The 11,789-nt window shown below is 42.1% G+C and overlaps 1 long non-coding RNA gene across 1 annotated transcript; it reads left to right on the forward strand.

The window, feature by feature from the left end:
* The first annotated feature begins 5,692 nt into the window (after positions 1–5,692).
* LOC129058140 (uncharacterized) lies at positions 5,693–10,846 on the forward strand. The gene is made up of 3 exons (XR_008523030.1): positions 5,693–5,867; positions 6,507–6,638; positions 10,211–10,846. It is a non-coding gene; the product is annotated as an uncharacterized LOC129058140 (long non-coding RNA).
* The last annotated feature ends 943 nt before the right edge of the window (positions 10,847–11,789 follow it).

Here is an 11,789-nt window from a genome sequence, read left to right on the forward strand (position 1 = left end):
AAGGAAGGTTCCAGCCCTTCCTGTCTACCCTTTCTGCAAGTAGAGAAACTCTATAATTTTTTTTTGTTTTTAATATTGAGCTTCACATAACCACAATTGCATTTTGAGAAGAGATTTAGCAGCTTCAAAAAGAAAGCTAAGAACCTGTAGCCTGGGAGACGGTGTAACTGGAGCATCTCAGGAAGGCATCCCTGAGCATATGCAGCTTCTTGGTAACCAACTGAGTGAGCAGAGAGATCAAATGAGTTGTTCCTCTTCAAAATTTTCCTTTGGGGAAACCAATTTTTTTTCCTAATGATGTTGTTTTTGTTCAATATGTTGTTAACTGATGAAATCCTATCAAAAGACTCAAGAAATTCTTCCTAATAACATCTCAATCTTCAGAGGGAGGATCTCACCGTCCTGAAGTCAATTGCAGCTGAGTCTGGTGTGGGGTTTCTCAATCGTGGTACTACTGATATTTTTGGCTGGATAGTTCTTCATTGTGGGGGACTGTCCTGTGCACAGCAGCATCCTTGGCCTCTACCGCCAGATGCCAGTAGCACCTCACTTCCTAGCTGCGACAGTCAAATATGTCTCCAGACACTGACTAATGTCCTCTGGTGGGAGCAAAATCACCCTCCCCTGACCTCTGCAGAGAAGCACTGGTCTGTTGAGTACAAAGAACTGCCAACACAACAATGCCATTTTTGGCCCTAAATCTGAGGTTGAGTATGATGCACTGCTCCAGCTTTTCATGTGGTTGGTTCAGAAACAGACTTTGAAGGAATTCTCCAAAGAGAAATGCCAAGAAATTTTGAATAAAGTCCTGGCATTGCTGGAATAAGTGTTAAGTGTTTGGTCTCCTAAGATAACTTCTTGGAAGCTGGCAGGCTCGTTTGTTGTACCAGTCTAGTAGGTTTGTCGTAAACCAGGCCTGGTACATTACAAGTTTGTTTTGTTTCTCATCAAAGTGTCTTCCTTACCCAAGGAAAAACTAAAGAAGAGAAAAAAGTACAGTACAATTAATCTGGTTGTTTTAGTAAAATTTTGGCGGGAAAAATAAGAGAGAAACTTGGTTTTGAAGTCTGGCATTAAAGATCACAGCAAATGTTTGTGATAGAGTACAGGTTTCTACTCCAGTTTCCTTCTGGAAGTTTCCTGGATGTCTCATTCTTCTGAGCTATAAATGCAATCTCTTATTGTTATTTAATCACAAAAGATTCTTTGTTTCCCTACCTGGCACTTGAATAAGTTTCCATTTTTCCCCTCTGCTTGACTTCAGGTAAAGAACATCAAAAACAACAACAAAAGAAAAGCTTTATTTGAAGAGACTCTGTCTCTAATCAATCGCAGCTGTAACTTACGACACCACCAATTAAAAAGCCTGGGCTTCGGCTCTGCTCAAATGCGGAGGCCACGTGCTGACCTAGTGATCGGTCACCTTGGGGGCAGCAAGGGTCGAGGGACACCTGTTTGTCATTTCCTGTCACAACAGTGCCATTTGCAGGAATGTCCAGGGAGCACACAAAGATGGTATGGGCAGTCTTCATCAGACATCTCCTCTGATCAGTTTTTGGAGAGAGGCCACAGGAAACAAAGTGATTGCTTGGTGCTGACCTGTGGGGCTCTGATGCAGGAACAGCATGTGATCCAGGGGCTGGGCTATCCTTGGAGGAGAAGCCTGTGTGTTTCCCCAGTGAAGACCAAAAGCAAGAACAGAAAGTCTACAGAAAAATACAGTTCAAGAGACATACGGAGCCCCCAGTTGCCATGGTGTGAGGAATAGATGAACAGAAATCTAGAATTTGTGTAGGTTAGATGCTTTCAGCAGAAAGAGCTATGTAAATATCTAGAGGAATAAATGAATTTATTACCAGATTACTTTTTTGTTATGGGCTAAGGTCTTCAAAGGATGGGGTTGATAATGAGATCTGCCTGATGTAGGAAACAGACTGAGATAATTGCTGTAAGCCACCAGAGCTTGGCACCTAATAAATGATAGATAAAATTATAAAAATAATGACCATCATTAGTATTAATAGCTCAGAGGCTATTACACATCCCTGTATATATCCAAAGTAAAGGAGAGAACAAGGTAAATATGGAGATGGCTTAGATCTTCAAGCTAATTGTGTCTCAGTTACCTATTTTAGGCAAACTGTGAATGATCCAGTTAATTCTCTCTGCCCTTGTATTAGTTTCTTGTGGCTGCTGTGACATATTACCGCAAAGTAGGTGGCTTAAAACAACGGAAATTTACTCTCTCACAGTTTTGGAGGCATGAGGTCTGAAATCAAGGTGTCAGTGGGGTTGCGTGCCTTCCATTCATCCCCAGAACAAATCCTGTCTCAGTGGCCTGTGTCCTTACTGGCAGAATAGAAGGCTGGGACCAGGGTGGTGATACCGGCAGGATGTCCTGACAACGGCATTCCCCTGTGTTTGTTTATAATTAAAACAACTCTTCCCTGTGGTCCAGGAAGGGTGAATGGAAAGGCTCTGAGTGGAGATGACAGGGCTTGGTCACAGATTGCACGTAAGGTTGGAGGCCGAGAGTGGCCGATGATGACGGATTTCTTGCTTCGGAGACTGGCAGTGTTACTGACAGATGTGAGGAAGCCGGGAAGGTGACCCATGCTGAGTGGGCAGCTGGTGAATTTGCTTTTAAAGAGTGGATTCTGGCCTCATTAAAGCATAGACAGCTCCTTCCTTCTCCATAGAGTCATCGCAACTTCATGTCACCAAGCCCAGTTCTACATTTCAGCTTTTCTCTTGCCTTGTCTGTGTGTGTGTGTTTTGGGGAAAGGGCAGGTAACGTGTCAGCTTCACATCCCAGGATGTCAGTAGTCGGAAAATAAAAGCTCCCTGAGGCCTCTTTTTTTGATAGGTCTGCAGAACAATTTTTACCAACTGTTTGTAAATGATGTGTGTCACTTCACATGATTTACTATTTTCAAAGGTAGGAAAATATACAACTTCTTATGCTTAGTCAATAATTAGTTAATAATAAGTTCCACCAAAAAACTTCTGTAATTTTCCAAGTACCAGATGTTTTGCTTCTCAAATATCTGTTTTTCTCAGTCATTGACTGCTATTCGACCATTTAACTGGTTAATATGAGCACCAAGATAAATAAATGGAGACCTTTTAACCCACAGAGTTTGAGTGACAGCTTGGACTAAACCATCAGTCTCCTGCTAAAAGAAGACACAAAGGCAACCCTTAAGTTAGACACAGACGTGTTTTGAAGGTCAGGTAATTTATTTTTTTGAGAGAGAGGAAGGGTAAAGAATTAAATTTTATTAATTATATGTATATTTTTAGTCTCAGGAAGAAATATCCATTTAGTTTTGCAATACTAAGGAACTACACAGAATGACTCAGAGTATCATATATTACAGAAGAGGTCTAGACATTGTGCGTTTTCTAAATTAAAGTTGTTTTTCTCTACCTCCTGGGTCTTTGTGTTCTGTCACAAAAATGTTTTTCACTACAATGATTTTGTACCATTTCAGTACTTCTGATCAGATGTAAACACCTGAAAAAAAAGTATAATGTTTTTGTTCCTTCAATATGATTTAGCCTTGAATTGGAAACACTGTCATATGAATTTATGGTTTGTACAGTTCAGGAAAATGAAATACTAAAATATCTTGTAGTTTTGCAAACTGCAATTCAAACATGCACACATGCCCAGGCACACACATGTATGCACACACATATATATACATAATATATATATATAATCACACATATATGCACATACACAATGTCTGAGAAGAAACTGTCCAGTCGGAAGACTGAAGAGTAGAAGTAGAATCAAAACAGCAGGCACCCTGGAGAAAGCTCCCAGAGACAGGTTGCCTCATCAGTAAAACACTTTCTTGTCACTTCCTCAGCTCAATATTGAATTGCACCAGCATTCTCATGAGATTGTATATTAATTTAATAGACACTTCTGTTGGAAATATTTCTCCCCCAGTCATGCAGATTTTATTTCTCTTTGCCTTATCATTCCTCCTTTTCCAAAGTGAGTCATTAGAAACGTAGGATGTGATCCCACACTTGGTTGCGTTGAAGTGTAAGTCATTACTAGGTATTAAAGGTTCTTAGTCCTGAAAGGAGATCCTCTTTCCAGGTGGGGAAGAGGAAGGATGGGTCAAAATCTGGGGGTGTGTCTGGTTTGTCCGTTTACACCCTGGCACTCCCTCAGCAGGGAAAATCACTCAGGAGCCCAATTAAGGGGCAGGTCTGCTGGGCAATTGCTCAGAAGTGCTAAGACGTCACTGGAAAATTGGAAACAGCCTGTCAATTAATTCAGGTCATTACACTTAACCAGAGAAGTAGGCAGCAACTCCAAATGGAACTTCAAAAATGAAACACTCCTTTCCAATGCCTTCTCTACCCCACTAAATAAATATTGGATTTAAAGAATATCAATCTGAAGTGACCCCCCAATTGTTGGGCTGCCTGGTGCACCCAGATGCCTAGAGACCACTCTGTGGCCAGGGCCACTCGGTGCGGTCACTCACTTTTCTGACCACTGTCTGTCACAAGTGATGGGCAGCCCAGGAGTGCCCAGAGTAGGAGACATGGCAGCACGGCACTTCTTGGTCATGTCCATAATGAACTCTTGGCCCTAATCCCCACCTCCCGCAAATGTTAGTCCAGTCCATCTGCAATTATTTCCCCATTAAATAACAATGACTAATATTATTATTTCTTGCAAATGGCTTTCCTTGTTTCTGCCTGAAATAAGTGACTTGCAAAGTCACAGTCTGCGTTCACAACACTGGCCTTGCTCCTGGCTTCTCTCTCCCCACCTCTATTAATCCCATCCTCCCATCCTCCAGCCCCACCCTCCCAATTTCTCCCTGTGCCCACCTCACTCCACTACCTGGTGCCAGCCTCCACAGATGCCCTGCCTGTGGGTAGGAGGAGCTTGGCTGTGGAATGGAGCATTGCTGGCTGGCTTTAGTCAGGATTAGTTTTTAAAAGAACTATATCCAGACCTTAATAAGAAGGTGCTAGAGTGAAAAAAAATTTCCATTGTAAAAGAAGCTTAGAAAACAAACAGTTCCAAATTAGCCACAATAAAAGGATGCATTATACATGATTATAGAATGCCTGGTAAGTTACAGACAAGTTTGACCTGCTCTGGAAAACTTGAAAGGGTCTGCTGTGCAGAGAGTGAGGTGGGAGTCTTTGTCTTAGAACCTCTACCTTCTCTCAGCTTCAAGTCAAGTTTCGAGCATCATATCCCAGATCACAAAGAGATTTGAGAATGTAAATGGTTACAACTCTCCTAAAAATGTTGCCTGATGATAAACTTACAAGAGTAACCTCTAATTTGTACCTTTGTATATTCCTAGGAAACTCTTGCTCCAAAGCAAAAATTCCCACATTATTTTATTGGTGTATTTTCAGGGGGGTAGCAGACCTGTGAATAGAAGGGAATAAACCATTATTGAGCTATTATGACTGAGGACTCAGGAGGATATTGAGCTATGATGATAGCTCAAATTTATGTATATTTATAAATATATAAACTCCTGAGTCATAACAGTTCAATATCATAGATATGTATCTTTATTTTTTATCAAAATATCAAAAGTTTTTATGAACAAATATTAGGATTAGCGTTAAACTGCTATTACAAATAAACCCCTAAATTTCAGTAGCTTAACACAATAATTTTCTTTTACAACATAGCTCAGTTTGGTTTCAGGACAATGATATCAAGGATGGGGTGAGTGACAGAGGTGGGGCCTCCGCTCCACATAGAGATTCAGGGACCCAGGCTGATGGAAGACTTCTACAACATACAGCTTCCAAGTACACCTTTGATGTCAACATCCAGAGGGAGGGAGTGAAAAGAGCATGGAGAAGTGAGTTTGGGAGGTTTTATAATTCTGGCTTACAAGTTACATGTGGTCATTGCTGTATCCATTTCATTGACTTTAACTGAGTCTCAGAGACACCCAGGACTTCAGGGTTGACTGGTAAATGTAGCCTAGCTGAAAGTCAGGAAGAAGAGCAATGGAATGTCTGATGGATAGCTTGCGGTCTTTGTCACAGACACCAGACTATAGAAAGTATGATTCCCATTTAACAGGTAAGGAAGCTATAACTTGTCCAAGATAACTCAGCTAGGAAGAGAAAGGATTTGGGGGTACAGGGAGCCCTGGGACTTCCAAAAATTAATGATTAAGGCACTGCAGTAATTATAATTGCTATTTATTGAGCATTGTGCTTTTTTTTTTTTTTTTTTTTTTTTTGAGACAGGGTGGAGTTTGCTAGGAGCCAAAGGACTAGTGCCAATAATAAGTGCTATAGGATGGCTGGGAGATGGTTTTGAGCAGCTGCTAATGTGCTGGCCTCAGTCCTGGGTGATTTCATGTTATCACATGAATCCTACAGGAACTCAGTGGTGGGAGTAATCGCTGTGGATTGGGATGGCCAGAACGTCTTCAGAGGGGAGGTAAGACTTGAGCTAAGTTGAATTATATGGTGATATTTCTCAACAGTAATGAAAGCTGGCTGAGTGAAAACCCAGAGCATAATTTCTCACTGGCTGGCTGCTCCAGATAGTAATAGCTTCAGTGCCCTTCAGAATGGAATTTTCCTGAGCCTGTGAAGATGTGAGGTGTACCCGGCAGGTAAGCATTCTTCCATTTGCCTTCCACTCATTGCTTTAATTAAATGCACATTGCTTCTCCTGGTTAGTTCTTCCAAGCCTCCAGAAGTTCTGGAATATCTCTGTAGCAGCTGAAATGGCAGTTCACTGAGTGGAAATGATGCAGACAGGGAAACGGATCTTTTAAGTCTTTTTTTTCACATTGGTGATGGAGTTGGAGGCAAGGAGAAGGTAGGGTTGGGCTGTCAGACCAAGGGAAAGAATGATTCCGGGGAAGATTTCCTCTAATTTCTGAGTCCTTTTCTGATGTTATCGCTGCTGCTTTTTTTTTTTTAGAATTCAATTAGATTTGTGGCAGGAGGCTCCCAGATTTATACTCTTCCTCCAGGAATTAGGGAATCACAGAAAAAATAGCTACAGTTATGGAGGGCTTTCTATAAGTTTAAACCCTCCATATGGATTATTTTATTTAATCCTTACAATATGCAGGTACATTTTACTGATGAGGAAATAGAAGCCTAGAGAGGTTAAACAAGTCGCTCGAGATTATATTGCTACTAAGAGGTTTAAAGAGGAATTGGAATTTTCAATTTTCTTTAAACTTTAAAAAATGTAACAACTTTGGGGGCCAGGTGTGGTGGCTCATGTCTGTAATTCCAGCACTTTGGGAGGCTGAGGTGGGTGGGTCACAAGGTCAAGAGATCGAGACCATCCTGCCCAACATGGTGAAACCCCATCTCTGGGTGTTGTGGTGCCCACCTGTAGTCCCAGCTGCTCGGGAGGCTGAGGTAGGAGAATTGCTTGAACTGGGGAGGCGGAGGTTGCAGTGAGCCGAGATAGTGCCACTGCACTCCAGCCTGGGCAACAAAAGCAAAGCTCTATCTCAAAAAAAAAAAAAAAAAAAAAAAAAAGTAACAACTTTATTAAGATATAACTCATATACCTTACAATTCACCCTTTTAAAGCATATAATTCAATGGATTTTAGCATATTCAGGTATGCGACTGTTACCACTGTTGCTTTTAGAAAATTCTCATCTCCCCAAAAAGAAACTCTGTACCCATTAGCAGCCATTCCCTAGTTCTCCCCAACCCCTTGCTCCCCTTCAGCCCTAGACAACCACTAATAAACTTTCTGCCTCTATGAGTTTGCCTATTTCATATGAATGGAATAATATAACAGGCAGCCCTTTGTCACTGGCTTCTTTCACTTAGCATAATGCTTTCAAAGTTCATCCATATTACAGCATGTATCTGTACTTCATTTCTTACTATGGCTGAATATTCTATTGTATGGCTATACCACATGTTACTTAACCATTCATCAGTTGATGGAAATTTATGTTGTTTTCATTTTTTTGCTATTATGAATAATGCTGCTATGAATATTTATGTATTTTTTTCTGTAGGCATATGTTTTTATTTCTCCTGGGTTATACCTAGGAATGGACTTGCTGGATCATAGGGTAACTCTATGTTTAAACTTTTGAAGAACTGACAGATTATTTTTCAAAGTGACTGCAGCATTATAGATTTCTACCAGCATAGAATCTTCCATGTAAACCACTCACAAGGTCATTTATATGTTGATCACTTTTTCTTTCTCTTTTTTTTTTTTTTGAGACAGAGTCTTGCTCTGTTGCCCAGGCTGGAGTGCAGTGGTGTGATCTTGGCTCACTGCAACCTCCGCCTCCCAGGTTCAAACGATTCTCCTGGCTTAGCCTCCCGAGTAGCTGGGACTACAGGTGCCCACCACCACGCCCGGCTCATTTTTTGTATTTTTTTAAATAGAGACGGGGTTTCACCGTGTTAGCCAGGATGGTCTTGATCTCCTGACCTCGTGATCCGCCCTCCTCAGCCTCCCAAAGTGCTGGGATTACAGGTGTGGTTGGTCACTTTTTATACACACAAAATATCCATACAGCTTACTATGGCTCTAATAAAAACCATTGAGAAACTGGAGAATTTTCTTGATGAGGAACCTTAAAGTCGAACTCCAGGTTTGGAAGCTTCAGTGCTTTTTGATTTGAAGATAGTAATTGAGCTAAGTGCTGATGAGGTAAATGATGAGAGCTGCCATGTTTGTATGTCCCTTCATTTCCTGAGGCATTAGGGAGATTTTCTGCATATTTCTAGAACTGAGTGGTTTTTGGCAGTACATGCGCAGATGTGGCAATAGCCCAGGATTGTCTATTATTCTGAAAAGCCATTGACATTTGCTGAAAGACAGCACACAAAAGAAGACACGCATAATATCTATGCATATGTCATGCTGATCTCTTGAAATGTTAGGTACTCTGGGCATTAAGTTTACTGTCACTTAATTGCAAGTGACATAAACCCAAGGCCATTCTTTTAAGGGGAAATAGGAGAAAGGAAACCCAGAAAGTAATTCTTTTTTGCTCTTTGCAACAGATATGGGAAAGGGGCCTAAAAGGTGATTTTCAACAAGGTATACTTGAATGAGTCTTGAGCCTCTCTGTCTGGGAATGGAGGAGCATTTGCTGAGTGTTTATTCTGAGTGCACTGGGTGGATGTGGGAAGAGAATAAGCCATGGTCTCTTGCCTCTGGCAGTTTCTAGGCTGTGTTACCACAGAATAACTCAATGCTAAGCTGTGACTGTAAGTGATACACGGATCGAGGGAAGGGAGAGGTGGAGTGTGCAGGAGCGGCAGCTGAGAAAGCTTACACAGGAAATGGGACCAACCGTACAGAAAGCCAAGCCTAGGACCATGTTAGGCTGGAAGGAATGGTGTGACTATTCCAGGTGGGGTCAGTGGTACCAACATGACAGAAGCCACAACGTATTTAGGGGTCAATGGACAGATGGGCCTGGCTGGAGCAGAAGATGTATGGGAAAGTTGGAGTGAGGAAAGGTTAGAAAGCAGAGTAGCATCACGGAAGGAGCATGGGACAGGGAATCTGGACATATGGATTCTGCTTTTAGTTTTGCTACTAACCAGTTTTCGATGCAGGCTCTGTGATTTAGTATGGGGCTTCTGATTCTTAATCTATAGACTATGGGAGCTGAACTAGTCCTAGTTCTCAAATCTGATTTTATATGACAATTCCCCGAGTGTTTATTTAAAATACAGACTCCTGGGTCCATCCTGTGAATGTCATGTTTCCGTAGATATGAAGTGTTGTCCCAGGGTCGTGGTTCTCTTGCTGCACAGTGGAATTATTTGAGATGTTTTTAAAACTAGGGATGCCTCAGTTCCAACTCCAGAGATTCTGATTCGATGGGTCTTGGGAGCAGTGTAAGCTTTGGGAATTTGCAAGGCTCGCCAAGTGATTCCCAGGGGCAGCTAGGCTGAGAAGCACTTATCTCTGGTGCATTTGGTGCCCCTAGTTGATTCCGAAGTACTAGAGGCCTGGCTGGAGACTCCATGGGAATGGAAGGACTCCAGATCTAATCCTAACTCTGAAGGACTTTGATTCTGTAAAAAGCGTGCTGAAATCAGGTGGTGAAGGGCCTTACATGCTAGACTGATTTATATCACATCTTGCTTTATAGGGAGCAGGAAACAAGTGAGATGTTTGAGCTGAAGAGGAGTTTAAGACATCTCACCTTTGTACATTTCATTGTTTTAGGGCATGAGAGCTACCACCACGGGAAGAAAAGAGAAAACTGCCTCTTCATTCATGCGTTTATCTGGAAAGGGTGACCACTGCCAATTCCGCGGTGTGACAGGATCTGGTGTCTCTGCACAGCATAAACAGAAACAGTCAAGGGGGAGAGGTGGAACACAACCCGAGGCCACAGGGCAGTATGGTGTGGTTGTCACCAAAGTGCAGGCATCCTTAACCAAAGGATAGGCCACACTGGTGGGCTGGAGAGGACCACAGGCAGGGCGGATTTAAAATTATGTTTTAAATTACATCCTCTTTTCAATTCTTTTAATCTTCAGATGAATCAAGGCAAGCCTCAGCTAATCAGTAGCATGGTTCATGGTTTTAACGGTTCTCCGGTATTTGCCAATCTTCCTTTTTTTTTTCTTTTTGAGATGGAGTCTTGCTCTGTCACCCAGGCTGCAGTGCAGTGGTGCAATATCGGCTCACTGCAACCTCGGCCTCCAAGGTTCAAATGATTCTCCTGCCTCAGCCTCCAGAGTATCTGGGACTACAGGTGCATGCCACTATGCCCGGCTAATTTTTGTATTTTTAGTAGAGATGGGGGTTTCATCATGTTGGCCAGGCTGGTCTTGAACTCCTGACTTCAGGTGATACACCTGCCTCAGCCTCCCAACAATCTTCCCTTTTGACAAAGAAGAAGCAGGATCCCCAGGCTTAGAGCTCCAGGCGGCTAACATATCTAGTTAGAATTTAGTAATAGGACATCCCCTGCCTTGTCTAAATCCGTCTGGTCCTTCCCCTCTGGGGGGTTCAGTTAGGGAGGATTGGGACCTTCTACAAATTTGCTTCTTGAATAAACTTGACTAAAAACGTTAGTTTTAAAAGAAGGTTAATAATAGCACAGATGGAAAGGGGAGGCAGAAGGAAAATGGATCTGTGACAGGCTGTACAAATAAATGACCCTCAGGAGACACTGGTGGGGTCTCTCCAGAATCTGGACTAGAAGTCAGAAACCCCAATCCAGGTTCCCAGTGCTGGTGGGCTCCTCCTGTCTCTAGACTATCACAATAAATGTTGGGGTCTCCACCTCACAATCTTTAAATTTCTTTTCAGGTCTGAAATACTACATTTCCATGACAATATTTCTAAAATACAACCCCTTCCCGGAAGACTGATCATATCTGGTTATTGACAAGGGGTCATGCTGCCACCCTCTCTGCTGCCACTGGCTGCTGGGAGCTTGTGGGCAGCTCCCAGGGACTAACCCTGGCATTATTTCTGTGGGACCACCAGCTCCAGATTTCCTCAGAAATTGCAGGGCAAAAACATTTTAAGGAATGTGGGCCCTGCAGGCTAAAACATCAAAATATTTCAAGAGCAAAACAAAACAAAACGAAATGAAACAAAACCAAGCTAGTGAAAACCAAAACAAACCAAATAGCCTTGTAGTTAACTGAATTTTCTCCACTTTTTCAATCTTTTTTTTTTTTTTGGTGGGGGAATGTTTTTCTTTCCTAAAAATGTTTTGTTAGGGAACAGATGAGGTATTCTATTAAAATGCATTTGCTACCACTATAGGGATGCTTCATAGATCAAT

Source organism: Pongo abelii, chromosome 11 (assembly GCF_028885655.2).
Source record: "Pongo abelii isolate AG06213 chromosome 11, NHGRI_mPonAbe1-v2.0_pri, whole genome shotgun sequence".
In the NCBI taxonomy this organism is placed as follows: Eukaryota; Metazoa; Chordata; class Mammalia; order Primates; family Hominidae; genus Pongo; species Pongo abelii.